Source organism: Cucumis sativus, chromosome 5 (assembly GCF_000004075.3).
Source record: "Cucumis sativus cultivar 9930 chromosome 5, Cucumber_9930_V3, whole genome shotgun sequence".
NCBI lineage: Eukaryota > Viridiplantae > Streptophyta > Magnoliopsida > Cucurbitales > Cucurbitaceae > Cucumis > Cucumis sativus.
In genome coordinates this window covers 19,428,986-19,445,542 of record NC_026659.2, presented here as the reverse complement: position 1 = coordinate 19,445,542, position 16,557 = coordinate 19,428,986, and the positions used below count along the sequence as shown (strand labels likewise).

The window sequence follows — 16,557 nt, the reverse complement described above, 5'->3', positions numbered from 1 at the left end:
ATCAGGTTGGTACGTATGCTTGGGGCGCTGCATGCCTCACATAATTGTATAAGGAATTGTGTCGAGCGAGTAATGCATGATCTTTAGAGATTGTTGGCCCATTAATATTGTTGCAAGTATGGGCGTATGACAAATTTCCTATTCTGGCATCACAAGTACCAATTGAGGTGTCAGTTGGTCGACCTTTGAGTTTCAGGTATTTTTTTTATGTATATATTGTTTTTTAATAAAATTTGTACGGTTTATAACTTATTAATGATTTCTTTCTCTCATTAGATGGAGCGGTGCTATACCATTGTCAGAACTGTCAGCAAATATGTTGATCACCTACCAAATGTTTTTTGATCGGCTAATCAACTCTCAAGTAGTAAAATATTATACCAATATTGTCTAGGTATGTTTTTTGTTGCTTACTTATGTTTGTTTTTTTTAACAGATTAATTGGACACCATACCCCCACATTATGACATTGCTTCCACCTCAATGTCATAACGGTCAAGCGATGTGGACATATGTGGGTCCTATGATTTGCTTTCATCACGTTGAGAAGCATCAAGCAGATCATGTATTGCGACAGTTCCATATGCTACAAATGCCACCAGAGTTTTGCTCCATAGATTAGGGCCTACACCAAATTGATTTAAGAGGCAAGCACGATCAAGATTGTGGTAGGATTCATGCGGAGCATATAGTAATGTGGCATTCACAAAATAATTTTTGTGCCGAAGCAGAAGTAACACAAGAGCCGACAGTATTAGATAACTACTTTTCCTAGTACACGTTGATTACCAGACGCTTCATGACACCTGATGGCGCTTACTATTATCGTATGGTAATAAATTTAATACAAGCCTGAACATTTTTTAATTATATTATTTATAATCGTTCAAAATAATTTCGTTGAAGACGTACGTTGAGTCTCGATGGAAAACAATTTTGAAATTTTTAGGCCAATGTGTGACAAAGTCATGGGAGATATAGACCAACTTGTTCAGCGGACTCGACGTTTAAATGTTGTGACACATATCGTAAACGCATTCGATGACGACGAAGACGACGAGGCGATGATGTCGTAGAGGGAGATGAGAAAAATTCTTAGTTGTATAATTTAAGTGTTCTTAAATTTTGCTAGAACTTATTTAAGTTGTATAAATTAAAAATTGGACTTTTTAAAATTAATTATAAATTAGAAGTTGCTAATACGTGATTTAGATGTAGAAGTACTCTTAATAATATCAAAATATAATATTATTTTTAAAATAGAGAACCAAGTATTAAAAAAAAAACGTTCAAAACATTTTTTCTCGATCTATCTTAAGTCACAAGATTTCGTTAATAAATTAGCAAAATTTCTTATAAGATATCACTAATTTGTTAGAGAAGTTGTGATACTTGATTATTAGTAGAGAGGGGAAAAAAATGAAAATTTAGCTACATTTAGATGAGTGAATTAGGATTTGAAAATGATCCAATGAGAATGTTGAAAACAATTATTTATGTTTTTGTCTTATCAATTCACTCAAAATATCATCTAATGATGTGTTTTACCTTTGGTTTTTTGTTTTAACACTTACCATGCCAAATTTTGAAAACCAAAAAAAAAAAAATTAATAATCAATTTTTTTTTTATAATTAATAATCACTTACCTTGGACATTACAAAAACTAAAATCTTCACATCTTTTATTTTCATTAGTCTTTCACAAATGTTGTTATTTTAAAAATAGTTAGTTTTTTAAAATCTAATAATTTTTTAAATTTTTTTAGGAAGTCGTGTACCCGGTACACAACTTTGGTCATCGAGTCACCACGTGGACTCCACGTGGGTCAAACTGGTCCATACGTGGAGCAAGCTGGTCAAATGTGTTGACATGTACAATGTGAAAGTCGTGTACGGGATACACGACTTCGTCAAATTTAAAAAATTCACCTATTTTTTACAATAGTTTGTCAAACTACCTTATTCTTATCTTATTAAACAACCCTATTTTTATAGAAAACACATTATTTTTTAAAATAACCCTCAATTTTCTTATTAAATTCATATTTTCAATTTCAATTTGATTATTTTCTTATTAACAATTTTTTTTATTTTTTTCCTTTATATATATTCCAATTTTTAATCCTAAAAATATGTTATCTTATCAAATTGAGATCACATCCAATTTTAATTTGATTGTTTTTTTTTTATTAACATTTAATTCCTTATTGCAATTGTTTGATATTCAAATTTTTCATGAGTAATTTTTTAAGGAAGTTTTGTATCTAGTACTCGAATTCCTTTACGTGGGTTAAACTGGTCAAAGTATGAGTGACGTGGATTAATAGAAATCGTGTACCCAGTTCACGATTTCCTTCGAAAACCCAAAACTATCCTATTTTTACAATAGTTTGGAGTTATACCCAACTTCTAAAATTTCTTTTCATACTACCCCTTTTTCGTCATTATTTAAAAATATATATGTATTATTTTTAAAAATACTCCATTTTACAGTAATGGTGCATGTCTATATGGTTGAAATATTCAATTTCACATTCACATTAAAAAAAAATACTCTTTTATCTAAAATTGTAATTAAAATAAAAAAATAAAATTTGAAATAGTATAATATGATATTTTCTAAATTTACTATTCATTTTTCACTCAACGAATATGAAAAAAAATATAAATATGAAAATGTTAAAATGGTTGTTCCAAATATATAAAGTTAAATAATAACTATAATTTTTTCGTGTGTGATTTTTACGTGTATCGGACGCGTTGTTTAGTACTTAAAAAAATGTCAATAGTAAAAGAAAACGAGGAAGGAAGAAAAGAGGAAAAATGTGAGATGGGGTGGGGAGTGCGACAAAAGGAAGTAGGAAGTAGGAAGTAGAGGTGTAAGAATAACTCAAATAAATCGACAACCCGGACTATCCAACCCATATTATATCGGTTGAGTTAGGTTAGTTTAAAATGTAAGTTGAGTTGGGTTGAGTTGAAAATTTTGGTATTTTATGGGTTAGGTTGGGTCTCAGGTTGGGGTTGAAATTTGGTTCAACCCAATCCAACCCAACCAAAATTAATAATTTTTTATATTTTTTATTTTATTATTTATTTAATATTTATGGATTATGTTTGAAACTTTGAATTTATGGATGTTTCAATTTTTGGAAGCGTGTATTTATCGATATACCATGTACAACAATTTTAAATTTTACAAACATTAAGAATGAAAAAGAAAATACAACCCAACCCAACTCAACCCATATTTTAAGGATTGAGTTGGGTTGTGTTGAGAATATAATTTGGGTTATTTGGATTGTGATCAACCCAGTTGACCCAAAAATATGGGTTCAGTTGGAAATGTTCCCTAACCTCTCCTACTAGGGCGATAGATCTGACGGCAAAAGCCCGATCGTCCCTAGAAGAAGCTCATCAAAGTCATTTCTGCAAACGAAGATTGAAGCCCAACGATGACAGAGTCGATCTCTCCTACTAAGGCGATAGATCTGACGGCAAAAGCCCAATCGTCCCTAGAAGAAGCTCAACAAAGTCATTTCTGCAAACGAAGATTGAAGCCCAACGATGACAGAGTCGATCTCTCCTACTAAGGCGATAGATCTGACGGCAAAAGCCCAATCGTCCCTAGAAGAAGCTCAACAAAGTCATTTCTGCAAACGAAAATCGAAGCCCGACGATGACAGAGTCGATCTCTCCTACTAGGGCGATAGATCTGACGGCAATAGCTCGATCGTCCCTACAAGAAGCTCAACAAAGTCATTTCTGCAAACGAAGATTGAAGTCTGACGATGACAAAGTCCGATCTCTCCTACTAGGGCGGTAGATCTGACGGCAGAAGCCCGATCGTCTCTAGAAGAAGCTCGACAAAGTCATTCCTGCAAAAAAAAAACAAAAAAAAAAAAAAAAACAACAAAACAAAACAGAATAAAAAAAAAAAAAAAAAAACACACACACACAAAAAAAAGAGAAAAAAAGAGAAAGGGAGAAGAAAAGTTTTCTATACCTTTCTGCTGATTGGATGAGGAATAAACGTTGGATGAGGTATAAGTGAGTGGGGTATGAGTCTATTTATAAGTCCAACAAATCCAATTCCTAAAAGGATTAGGAATGATATTTAATTATTTTTTTTTAAACAAATCCAATTCCTAAAAGGAATATGAATGATTTTTAAAAATATATATATATAAAGAAAAGATAATCCAATTATCTTATTTTATTTTAAATTATTATTTTTTTTGGATAAATCTCAAGTTTAACTTTTATTGAGATATTTAAAATATTTAAAAATTTCAACATTTTTTAAAATATATATATATATATATATATATATAGATAAATATTCTCAATTTCAAAATTCAAGTTAAATTAACTTGCATATCTGACCTCCTTTTTATCATGAATTTAAATCGGAGCCATAAATCCAACTTTACCTACGATTGAGGACCTGATTTTTTATCTCAAATTAAAATTGGTCATTCCAAATTCTTATGCATCCCCAAGATAAATTAAGGTACGGTAGAAACCTTATCCTTATTTCAAAATTAAAATTTTGGTTATATTCCAAATTTTACTTAAAAAAAAAAATCATCATATTAAATTTTTTTTCTCTCAAATAAAATTAAGTGGGAAATAAAACTTTGAATTTTTTTAAGGTTTGGCCATATTCCAACCCTTATTTTAAATTTAAATCAAACTCACGTACTAAATTCATAGTTTGATTAATTTGATACGTTGAATTGAGTAAAAAAAAAAAAACTCGTACTTTGACTTCAAATTTATCTTTTCCGAGATTCATTCACCCATATACGTGCATAAATCTCGAAAAGGGGGCATTTGTTGAATAAGAAATTTTGAGACCAATCACAAGTTGCCACATCATTTATTAAGTTAATGATGAAAAGTACAAATAATTAAATTTGGGACTAATTAAAATTGACATATGCTCCAAATTAAAGAGTTAAAATAAATAAATTGGTCATTCTAATAATGCCACATGTTTTCATATTAATCGTTGGATTAAGTTAATCATTTTAGTTCAATTAAATATTATTTACTTGGACTAAGTTCAATTAAGCCAAAAAAATAAGCTTAATTGAGCCCAAAAACTAAATATAACCTAAGTCCATATGGTTGAGCCCATGGGTCTGGTCCATGGACCAACCAGGTTCAAACCCATAAAGCCCATTTGTAGGGGTTGGAAAATTTTGACTCTAGAAGATCCAGAGAGAATTCTTCCAAGAGCTAGAAGACTCCCTAACTCCTAAAGTCGACCATCCTCGAAGATTGAAGCTTCTTTAAAGATACAAGCTATACAAGCTTTCTTCCAAGGCTCCAACTTCAAGAACATCAAGGCTCCAACTTCAAGAACATCACGTGCTTCGCTTCCTCCAAATCAAGCTGAAGCATCCAGTTGAGAGAGAATCAGAGGATCAAATTCTAGAGATTGAACCGCATCGCATCAAATCAACAAAAATACAACATCAACTCCAAGTTCAAGTCCACGAATTAAATTTCTCCGGAAATCTCGTGCGAACAATATTACTTTTGTAATTTATTTTATCTTATTACCTATTATGGAGAATCATTTTTTAACTATTTTGTTTAAATGATATTTTCTAATTTTAATTGTGTTTATTTTTTTGCTTACTTATGACATATTAAGATTAAAATGATTTAATTATTAAAAATAATATAAAAAACATTACTTAGTTAAAATGATTTAATTACTATTACTATTAAAAATAAAATAAAAATATTAATAATTTATTATCTTTTAATTATATTCTCACAACCTTCTTTTAACCTATAAAAATTTTAAGAGATAAAAAAGTTAAAACATGGAAAAATCTATCTCTTTATTTAATGATTAAATTTATCGAATAATTCATATAAGTTTAAAAGGTTTCGTAACTTATATTTTTGTCATCAATATAAAGAACTCTCTTCAACAATTTTTCTGGCAAACATTTGAATATTTGCTTCTACTTGGGATTTCTTTAGTTTTCTTCTTCTTCACTCTTAGCCTTAGAATTTCTATGATTGTTTAAATTTAACATCATTCTGACCTTTCTTTTATGTTGTAGTAGTAATTTGGAATGTTAGGGAAGACTCAAATATATGCATGTAGGTTAGAAAAAAAAATGATACAAAGTCAATTTCGTGAAATCGAGTTTGATCATTCTTTTAGTTATTTTTTTAATTTGAAGTACAGAATTATAACCATTGGTTTTTGTATAGAAAAGAGTAAGAAAATAATATACAATCTATTGTCAATTATGAAGTCAATTCCAACACAGCCTTGAATTTTTTAATTTTATATTTTAATTTATTCTACAAGATTATATTTACCTATTTCTATAAAAAAAACACTATTTTATCTTCAAAATTCTAAGAGGAGATATCTTTTTTTTTTATAACTATTTTACTCATTTGTACAAATCTTAAACTTTAATATTATCATTTATTTTTGGACCTAAAATTTTCTTATTAATTAAGTTTTTTTTTATGCATTGATAATTAGAAAAAAGAAAAAACCCACCACCCACCACCCACCACTCACATACTCAATGAAACCTTTTTTTGTTGCACATAAAAATTTAAATGATTTACTATTTATCAAAATAAAGCAGATAAAATGAATATTAACTACTTATTTTCTGTTCATATTGTCTCATCCTCACATTTATTTCTTAAAAATATATTTATACAACAATCTACTAGATATACAATACGTAATATGTTTTCTTTTTCAAGCAGCAAAAGTTTAAATTAGTCTATAAAATGACTTGATCAAAAAGTTCAATAATATTATAGAGAAAGGAAAATATTATAAAAATTTAAATGTTGGAAATTGTTGAACAATAAATTTTGACCAATTAAATTACGCCACATGAAGTCAGGTCCAACAAACAAATGGGCTCAAGCCTAAGTCCAAAAAGCAGGTGGGCCCAAGTCCAAACCCAACTTGCAAATAGGCTCAAGTTCAAGCCCAACAAACAAATGAGCCCAAACTCACCTAAAGCCCATGAAATTTCTCTATAAATAGAGACCATTGTCATTCATTTTAAAGAAGGGTCTTTGGTTGAGGAAGAATTGAAGCTCTAAAGTACTGAAACTCTAAAGAATTGAAGATTCAAACTTCTACAAGCTCTCAAGATGTGCAAGTTCGTATCAACCTCGAGATCAACAACTTCTGAAAGATTGAAGACTTGGAAGATCAAACTGTTCTTGAATTCCAGAAGATTGAAGTTCAAATCGACTTGCAACAACAACATCCTAAAGATCGAAGATCAAGAAGTTCTAAGTTTTAACTTGTATTCGAGAGAAAGCATCAAAAGAGTAAATACTAGAGATTGTATTTGCAATATTCATCAATATATCAAAGTTCAATTCCACGAAATACATTTCTTCGAAGTCTCGTGTGAATAGTTTGACACGTCTGGTGGGACAATCTCTACCTTACATCTCTTTCTCTTTTGAAGAACATCTAAAAAAATCATGACATCCCAAGGCAACACTTACAAAGCTTCAGGCGACGTCGGCAAACAGTCAAATACTCGCAGCCGCTCAAGGGAGACTCAATCATCTGAGTAAATGCCATCATTTGAGGTAACAAAGAATATTTGGGAGCAACTGCCAAGCCACCAAAAGGTGAAATTATAATCAAAGAAAATAATTTGATTGACGAACAAATTTCCTCATGTGAACGCTCGAATGAGGAGATGCCTCATCCAAATATCATGTCGGTTATGGTGACTGGCATGGATACAAGTGAAGACAGAATGTTTGAGCCTGAAAAGAAGATCAACATGCTCCTGAAGGCCATTGAAGAAAAGGATAATGAGATTGCATTTCTCAAGAATCACATCGAACGTCGTGATCCTGCTGGATCAAGTCATACACATACTATAAAAAATATTGACAAAGTGGTGTAATTCAAAGTTGTATTTGGGTCTTTTTTATCCAAGAATCAAATCTTCCATTCTCAATTGGAGAATGATTATTTATAGATGTGAATGGTAGTTTACAATCAGTTGATTGGGTGTAACTAATCAGTTATTTCAACTGATTAGTTAAAGAAAACAGAATATAACAGGAATAAAAACTAATACCTAACTGTAACTAACACCTTAATTGTGTAATTACATCATTCCATCCTCCCTCAGATTGGACTCGACCACGAGTACACTAGTCGGCAATGTGGAAATCGTATGGAGCATAATAGGGCTTCAAATCTGCAATATTGAATACTTAGTGGATATCATATTTGGAGGGAATTTGACCTTAAAAGCATTATCTCCATATTTTTCCAGAATGCGAAATGGGCCGATTTGTTTATCCTTCAACTTGTTATATGTTCCAGCGGGAAATATGTTCTTCCTTAGGTATACTATTACTAAATCCCCTTTAGAAAAAATAACTTGTCTTCTCTTATTGTCTGTTGCTTTCTTATAAGAATCAGTTGATTGAATGAGGTGGTCATGAACTTCGTTATGCAGCTTTTCAATACTTTCTGCCATTGTTTATGCTTCTTTGTGAATTTCTACGGTAGCAGGGAGTGATGCAAGGTCAAATGTTAACCTAGGTCGTTTAGTGTATACGACCTCAAATGGACATTTATCAGTCGACTGGTTCTTCATGTTATTGAAGGCAAACTCTGCTTGTGCGAGGGACAAATCCCATTGTTTAGGTTTAGAGCCACTAAGACAGCGTATCAAATTGCCTAGTGTCCTGTTGGTTACTTTAGTCTACCCATCGGTATGGGGATGAGCTGTGGTGCTATATTTCAGTGTTGTATCAAACTTCTTCCACAGGGTCTTCCAGAAATGACTTAGGAATTTGACATCCCTGTTAGAGACTATTGTCTTAGGTATTCCATGTAATCCGATGACTTCTTTGAAAAAAAGGTTAGCTACATATATGCACTAGTAGAAAAGTGGTCTACTATGACAGTTGTATACATCCTAAATTGAAAGGAGAAAAGAAAAAATTGTCACAAAAGCTAAAAAACCGCGTTTTTGGCGGGAAAAGACGGAATTTTTTGGATTTTACTTTCCGCGACAGTTATTTGGTGTCATAAAAGATACAAAAAATATTTTATTTAATTTATTAAAATAAAATTTATTTTAAATAAAAAAATTTATTAAAATCAGATTTTTTCCTAATTCTAAAAACATTAAATAATTTATTATTAAAATAAAACATCTCCAAAACTCTTTCTCTACCTCCTCCTCTTCTTCTTCTTCTCTGTGGAAGATCCACACGTCGCCCCTCTTCGATTTTTCCTCCCTTCCGCTAACCATCTCTCTCCCTCTCTCACGCACGCCGGAAAAGACTAGACTTTTGGTCAACAACGCGGGAAATCCCTCTCTTTCTCTCCTTCAGCCGACGCAACCACCCAACACCCCTTGCACCGCTGAACTCACTGGTGAATCTCAACCATTATTTCTATTGTTTGTATTTATACAGTATATTAACTTCAAATGCTTTCATTTTACCCACAATGTAATATATTGATGGTTCTTTTTATGAAAAACATCCCTCATAGTTTTGCTTTTATATGAGATATGTGTTTGTTTTGTCTACCATCCTATTCAATATTGTTGTTTACAATCATTTTTCTAATTTGAATCTACATTTTTTCTTTATGGTTGGCTATGTGATGAAACATTTTGGTAGCTTACAATGTGTTTGATGAAATGCCTCAATGAAGCATTTGGATGATTTTTGATTGATTTTTTTTGTTCGAATTAGGAAATCAAGGCCAAGGGAGATGTCATGGCTATGGGCTGAAGCTTTGAGAAAAAGAGAATGAAAAATGAAATGTGAGATTTTAAACTTTGATGGTGTGTAGGGTCTTTTTGTTTGTCTATGCATTTTCCAAGTGAATTTTAGTACTTTTGATTTTTCTATTGATATTTTGTTTATGGTTGCTATTGAGTTGCTTTGATTGAAGGATAGAGGAAAGTGATTATTGATAATTATAGGTATGTTCTCTCTCCCTTTCTTACAATAAGGATAGTAGCAACAAAAATTACTACATGTTCTATATTGAAAGGAAAGACAAAAAAATGATGGTGAATTAAGATTTATTTTGTATGGTAGAATTTTATTTGCCACTTACCATGCTAGATCTTTCCAAGAGGAATAAATTAGAAAATGTCGAAATACACCCTCTGCTTGAAACATAAACCACGATGTATGTTATACACATTGGAAAGGTATGAATGTGTATGTTGAAACTTAAGCCTATACACTTTCCAAGAGAATTTTTGTATGTTATCTATTTGGTTTTTGGCTTTAAGTTTTTGAAACTTACACTTTTTTTACCTCTACTTTTTATCAACGTTTTTAAACTATATTTTCTTCCTATGACTACCTTATGACATTTTGAATAATTGATTGAATTGAGGATTAGCGGAAAGTTCTCTTACTTCAAGGACGTTGTCGTTATTTGTTCAAGTAAGTAGTGTCTACCTCCCTACCAAAATAGATATTCAACTATTGTGGTTTAAAGTATATTTTGTATAATTCTAGTCTCGTTGAAAGTGTTTTAGTCGAATTAGTATGGTATACTAGTAGTATATAAACGTTTGCTTGAATTAATATCATCTAAAATCTTCATAGTAGTTCTTTCCTTACTTTGAAAGATCTTGTTGTTCCTTTCCAACAATAGTGTTGGAAATTGGGGGGAGGGGGGAGGGGGGGGGGGGGGGGGATTAAGGGCTTTATGAGAGTTATCAACTCAACTTTGTCAAATTGTCATGTAAATAGAGTACGATTTAATCATTGAACATTTTTTCATACTTAGGGCTTGAAGAATCCTCGAGAGAGTGACAATGCTTGTTGAATTTTTATGAAAATGCAACATTGAAAAGGTATTACTTATGAGTATTTATGTTCAATCTTATTTTGTTGTGATCAATTGAGATGCATAATATGCACTAGAAATTTGTTAAAGTGCTAGACTTATATGTTTTTTTGATAGGGTTGGAAAGGCTCCAAGGTACGTTTTTAACTATTGAATTACAATGAAAATTGTTTGGACTTGTTAGTTCAAAGTTTAAATTGAGATTAGCTTGTGAAACTCAAAGATTTCATTTGTATACTGATTATATATGTTGGTGTGAAATAGTTTATCTTGCATGTTCCTAACAAAATGATTATGTTTGCTTGATTATATTTCTATTTGTCCATTTTCTTAAAGGTTTTGAGTGAACTCAAGTTTATGGTAGATTGGAGTACATTAAAGTTCATTGAACTTATTCTTCATTGTCCCATTACATAATGTCCTAGATAAGGTGTGTGTATATATATCTTGTTATATTTTTTTAATCTTTCTGAAAGTTTATAAACCATGAAAAGTAAGTTGAACAGTAGTTTCTCATTAGCTTTTGTTTCTAGAGACATATCTTTTATGTACATAGTTCTCTTTAGGGTTTGTTGAAATTGGTTTGTTGTGAATATCTATGGATTTTATGAGAGTCACAAAAAAAAAAAAAAAAAACACAATGGTTTGTTTATCCCACATTGTATTAGTAAAGAAGAGTGAAGGGAAGGGATTTGAAAAGATTCAGAATTAGCCCCCATTATAACCATATCGTTTTTAGTTTGGGGCATTTAATTTAGGTTAGGTTCATCATCATTTCGTTAGTATTGTCTTCACCTTCAAGAAGAAATGGTTGAATTAACAAGTTTTTACAAAGGCGAACATATAAATTCTAACAAACAAGTTTTTGTCTTATCATTCTTTCATTGTCCAGCAACGTTTTTGTTGTGTTTTATCTTTTTTAAGTCAAAATGTGCACTACTTCTGTGTATCTTAACTTCTGCCTTCTCCTCAATTTAGTGGTTCAGTTATGTGTTGGGAGCTATTGAAACATTTTTGAATGTTGTACCAGCTGCAGGGATATTTAGAGGTAATGATGAGTATTTGTTGTTTTAGAGTTAGACTACAGACAGAACTTATTTGTATCTAGTTAAGCCTTTTTATATTGTTATTGGTTGTGGATTTCATTAGTTTTCATTTATAACTTGGATTTAAACAACATTTTTTAGTTTCTAATTTCTATTTCTATCAAGGATATATTTGTCTGGTATGTGAGGTTTTGATACAATTTTACATGAGGCACTGTTACTCTAGTTTATTCTCATGAAGACACCATGTCCTTTTGTTTACACCCTTGTAAGTTTTATGAAAATGCAATATTGAAAAGGTATTACTTATGGGTATTTATGTTCAATCTTATTTTGTTGTGATCAATTGAGATGTATAATATGCACTAGAAATTTGTTAAAGTGTTAGACTTATCTGTTTTTTTTTTTTAATCGGGTTGGAAGGACTTCAACGTTCGTTTTGTTAAAGCAAATTTGATCTTTATATGGTTAGGTTGATGAGTTTCCAATTTCAAAAGTCTACCTAAAGCTCTATTGTTTGTTTAACTCAAAGGTAAAAAAGAGTAAAGTATGTGGACTTGCACCGAATAGAGCCATGGTAAGTTTCCAATTTCAAAAGTTTACCTAAAGCTCTATTGTTTATTGATGAGTTTCCATAGAATTTTGAAGGTTTGAGAAGAGTTGTGAAAATTTGGGACAATACCACCCTCCTTACTTGTATTTATTCTCATTCTTATTAAGTTTTTCTAATTACGTTTCTTTTGTCCCTCAAGGATATATCAAACTGTTCAACTTTAAGGACTACAAATTGTCATACATGTATTGTCGTAGCGTTTTTGTTGTAAGGACTAGGAACGACCCAACTTTAAGGACTACAAATGGTTATTTTGCTCTACTTTAAACATTGTGAACTTTTCATTGATGAAATTTGCATACCTTGGACATTTTCTTTTTGAAGTACATTTCTTACCATGGACAACAGTGCAGTAAGTCTAGGGAGGAGGAAACTTCTTCTTTGGTCGGTCTCACATTTTTCAATGTAATAGGTTTTAACTTAAGAGTAGAGTATGTACAGATTCTCAGAGCTAGTATTTACAATGGGATAATAAACTAAATTTCATCGGATAAGAGTTAACCAAAGAATAGCTGATGTTTGTTACTATATTTAATTTTGAGAGTTTTATTGCAAGAAACAGGGGTGAGAGAGTGCTTTGCATTCTTATATTTGAAGCTTCGATCTCATCTCACTTCTTGCTTTTTCAACTATCTAGTGCTTTATGCACACATACACACACACTTGAACTCTCTGTATTTGTCTCTTTTTGTCTCCATGAATAATGAGAAGCCAATACAAACAGATGAATTCTCTGTTTGGTTCTCTTTCTCTATCTCGATGTTGGGGAAAAGCTAAATATTTGAGGCATTGATTTCAGGAATTGGTGCAAGGGTTTGGATCAAGAGGCTGCTGCAGTTGTTGTGGCAAGATTAACTTCATAAAAAACGAAGATGGAGGTATTCTTAAATGCTTATATCCCTAAAAATGCTTATATCATTTATATTTATTCGTTTACGTCACCAATAATTCTCTTCAAACATTTTAAACTGCATTGTTTTGGTTTCGGAAACTTAAAAATGAAATTGGGAGACGACTCCAAGGTTTAGGGAATTTTATATAGGATTCTTACCTTCAAAAAGTTTACTTTGTCATGTGTGCTGAAATTCATGCGTTCCTCTATTATATTTATTCTAAGGTGTTCTTTTACAACATAAGCTCGCTCTATCTTGAATTAGTTTATAGATTTTGGTTACTGATATTAAATTCTACAAACGCTCATCAAGTACATGGTTAGGAAATAAGTTCTTGATTAGAAACAAGATTCATAATATATATAATGTTTCTTTTACATTCACATTACTACATGGTGGTCCTCCATTTTCTTCTTTGTTGTGGTAATGTTGGTTCACAAATGTATGTGTTATGGATGCTTATATTCATGTTGTCTTTGTAGGTTCAACCGGAGTCGACAACTTCATGAGTTTTCTTTCAAAGAACATTTTCAGAGACGAACATTTTTGGTTGGTCGTTTATGCTTCTGCAGAAAATCTTGTTAGATGTATTCTAATGTTATTTAAAATATTTTTTGATTAAGGGTTGGGATTCCGTACTTGTAAATTGTTGACACTTGATTGGAAATGTACGAATATTATAAATTGTATTATATCGTGTATATATTAAAGTGTTGGCTACTTTTTTCTATATGGGTGTCAATATTATAAATTCAAAATTGTCATTCTTAGCTACATTATTGTCATTCAAATGGTTCGTGTAATGGTGGAGCGGCAAGGAGAACAGGAAAAAACTGTAGTAAATTGAGAAATTTGCAACAGAAAATAAATGACGTAATAAATGAATTTGTGACAGTTATTAATTGTTGTCAATCCGAAAACGATGACAGTTGTTTAATAAAATAAATTGTCACGATTGCCCTATATGTGACAGGAAAAAAATGTGGTCAATAGCAAAACAATGATATTTTTATACAAAAAAACTATCGCGATTAACATATTCATTACAATTAAAAAATGTCACAATAAATGAATTCGCGACATTTATTTAACCGTCCTTAATACACAAATGATGATAGTTATTTGTTGTCATAAAATAAAATATGACAGTTATTTAACGCCGTTGAATTCTGATTAACGACATTTATTTCATGTCATAAAATAACTTATTGCGATAGTTTTTAAAAACTGTCATCGAAGGACTTTCAATGACTCCCGCTTCTATGACTGAAAATAACTGTCTTGAATTTCGTTTACGACAGTAAATAACTGTCGTCGTAGACCACTTCTGTACTAATGATGGCATCATTCGTTTTCTTGCAAGCAACGAAGTGAGTCATCTTGCTAAACCGGTCGACAACCACCATGACTGAATCATGGTTTCTTTGAGTCTTAGGAAGTTCGACTACAAAGTCAATTGAGTGATCTTCCCAAATTGATTGTGGAATCGATAATGGGGTATATAACCCTGCATTAGTTCGAGAGCCCTTAACCCTTTGGTAAATGGAACACCTCTTCACAAAGTTATTGGAGTCTCTCCTTAATTGTGGTCAGTAGTACCGTATAGAAACTGTCTCAAAGGTTTTATCTTGTCCAAAATGACCAGCTAGCCCATTAGAGTGGGCTTCTTTTATTAAGGCTTCCCGTAGGAAAGTGTGTGGTATGCATAATTGGTCTCCCTTGAAGAGAAACCCTTCTAGAATGTGATAACCTTCAACCCTTAAGTAATTAGAGCATCTATACCAGATGTTTGCAAAGTCAATGTCCTCTTCGTATAGTTCCAGCAGATGCTTAAAAGCAATTATCTCTAAGGAGAGGAGCGTAAGTAGGGAGCCTTTTCTGCTTTGGGCATCAACCACCTTATTCTCTTTTCCAACTTGATGTTTAATAACAAAATCGAACCTCGGTAAGTGTTGGAATTTTTTGTCCTAAAACTCGTAGTTTGTAAATCATATTCTGTTCAATAAAGTTGTTATTGAGAAATTAAATATTATAATCTTAAATCCAATAAATCAAGTTCCAAGGCTATTTTTTGAATAAACTTGAACTTTATGTGTAAACGTAAACGTGGATAAGTTCGAGTATATAGCATAAATAGTCTATAGTATATGAAATAAAGGTTGAGCGCCTTATTTAGAGAAACTATGGATGTCGGCCCACTTTGTAGTACAAACGAGGTGATCCTAATCGTTCATGTAGAGACATGAAAGTGGGGGCATCCTATGTAAAATGTTTACATAAGACTGAATCATGAATTAGTCTTTTTTACGTTATAACATCGTTTACTGTTTAAAACTGATTATCTCAATTATTGATGACCTAGGTAAATTAGTCTTAATCCTGAGTTAACTATGAACTCCTGTTCACACGAGATTATCCTTAGATATGCATAGGTGAGGGCAGCTCATCAGCGTTGGCCCAATAAGCCTCCCATTTCAGGGGTAAGATCGGGTGGATAGCTGGGAACATAGGGTACAAGATGGAATTCACTCCTACCCGCTTTAAGGTTAGTAGATAGGTTGTTCTCTTAAGCACTGAATTCAAGTCTTGAACAAGGGGCCCCACCCTCTCATTGGCCCGAGTGGGATTAAGTTTATAGGTTGAACCTTAAACCAATTGTTCAATAGTGGATTAGTGGGACTTAAGGAGCAAGATGTAATCTTGGGGGTAAAACGGTATTTTGACCCAGCCAAGGTTACGAGCAACCTGTGAAGGATTAACTTACTGATTATGGTTTTATCAAATGGACACAAATATATCTATAGTGAGGGGAGTGCAACTACGGGACTTTAGTGGAATGACCCGTTAGTTAACGAATGTTGATTAACTCGGTTTAAAAGAGTTTAGCTAGTTAATCTTGAATCGTTGGAGCCCATGATCTATAGGTCCATTAGGTTCCTCTGCTAGCTCATATGGATTAAACTTAGAACAGTGTGATGAAATAAGTCGAATTGTTCGAATTGGGAGAAGAAAGGGAAACCGACAAATATAGTGATATAGTCGTCGGTCTTCTAATTAGAAATAGAGCTTTATGTTTTACATACTATAAGTATGAATGCGGATTCATACTAAGAAGCTCGGAATTGATGGAAT

The 16,557-nt window shown here is 31.9% G+C and overlaps 1 long non-coding RNA gene across 2 annotated transcripts; it reads left to right on the top strand.

Moving 5' to 3' along the window:
- Positions 1-9,236: 9,236 nt before the first annotated feature.
- LOC116404018 lies at positions 9,237-12,453 on the top strand. Of its 2 annotated transcripts, XR_004216953.1 has the most exons (4): positions 9,237-9,430; positions 9,757-9,827; positions 10,814-10,880; positions 12,392-12,453. It is a non-coding gene; the product is annotated as an uncharacterized LOC116404018 (long non-coding RNA). The 2 variants fall into 2 exon arrangements; XR_004216954.1 differs by lacking the exons at positions 9,237-9,430; positions 9,757-9,827 and adding an exon at positions 9,969-9,989.
- The last annotated feature ends 4,104 nt before the right edge of the window (positions 12,454-16,557 follow it).